Source organism: Cynocephalus volans, chromosome X, assembly GCF_027409185.1.
Source record: "Cynocephalus volans isolate mCynVol1 chromosome X, mCynVol1.pri, whole genome shotgun sequence".
NCBI classification, from domain to species: domain Eukaryota; kingdom Metazoa; phylum Chordata; class Mammalia; order Dermoptera; family Cynocephalidae; genus Cynocephalus; species Cynocephalus volans.
Window position 1 is genome coordinate 33,519,476 of NC_084478.1, and position 1,183 is coordinate 33,520,658.

The 1,183-nt window shown below is 42.1% G+C and overlaps 1 non-coding gene across 1 annotated transcript; it reads right to left on the minus strand.

The window, feature by feature from the left end:
* Positions 1–330: 330 nt before the first annotated feature.
* On the minus strand, positions 331–436 carry LOC134368796 (U6 spliceosomal RNA). The gene has a single exon (XR_010022500.1). It is a non-coding gene; the product is annotated as a U6 spliceosomal RNA (small nuclear RNA).
* Positions 437–1,183: the final 747 nt, after the last annotated feature.

Genomic DNA, 1,183 nt, shown 5'->3' on the forward strand with positions numbered 1-1,183 from the left:
CTTAGAAGAGTGGGTCTTACTGGGGGCAGTACAGCACAGGGGTGTGCTTTGAAAACATGTGGGACTATTTTGGTTGTTAAAGTGATTGACAGGAATCTCCTGGCAGGGATCTCCTGGCATTTAGTGGGCAGGAGCCAAGAATGTCATATGTCCTTCAGTGCATGTGAAATTCCTGCAAGGAAGAATTTTCCTACATCTTGCATGATTTTCAGATGTCCCCTTATACATTCATGTATATGAAAAATCTATGTGTAATTATCTGAGCCTAAATCTAGCCTTGTTTTACATGTAAACTCAAAGTAGATTTTTTCTTTTTATAAAATTTATTTTTTAAATATGGAGTGCTTTTACAAATTTGCATGTCGTTTTAGCGCAGGCACCGTGCTTATCTTCTTTGCATAATTCCACTTTTAGTAAATTGCTGCTGAAGTGAGCATAACTCACAGTATTTTTTTGCATGGTTTTCATATACATGGAATTTTCCAGTAACAGAACTACTGTGTAAATCGAAAGGAGTGTGTGTTGTTTTGTTTGGATCCTCACCAAGAATGGCTTAATGTTTTAGAAAATCACACCAATGACATCAATGCCATTTATGGGCTGTGCTGGATATCTTCCATCTGTCCTTCTAGACTCACTCCACTCTGCTCCACCTGCTCTGTGCCCTGGAAAGGGACTGTATCAACTGGTTTCCTCACCCTCCAACTTCTGGGTGGATTCACTCAGTGGGAAGCATGGGCAGGAGATCTGGGGTAGGCCACCTGAAATGCCCCTCAGGAGCTAGGTCCACTAGAAAATGATAACGGTATACATAAGTTTGGGTCCAAGCTGTTTGGAAGGCACAAGTAGATTGTGTGAAAGAGTGGTGCTCAGACACCCATGGTACTTACTCTTACTGATTTACTTCTTTAACCTGCATTTATGGCTTCCTGGAGAGTTCCTATGACTGGTTAATAGAGAAAAAGCACAGGCCTGATTTATACAGTTTCCTGGCACCATCTGAAAGTGGGTGGTAGCTGCATTCTAGCCCCTGGAAGACAGTGGTGACAGAAAATATTCCTAGGGAAAAACTTTGGGCACTACATCTTGTTATCCATTTCACATGGAAGAAGAGATGGTCTGTTTTCTCTCTAGACCTAATATTGTCGGGAGATACAATCCCCCACGGCTTGGAGGGTCCCTG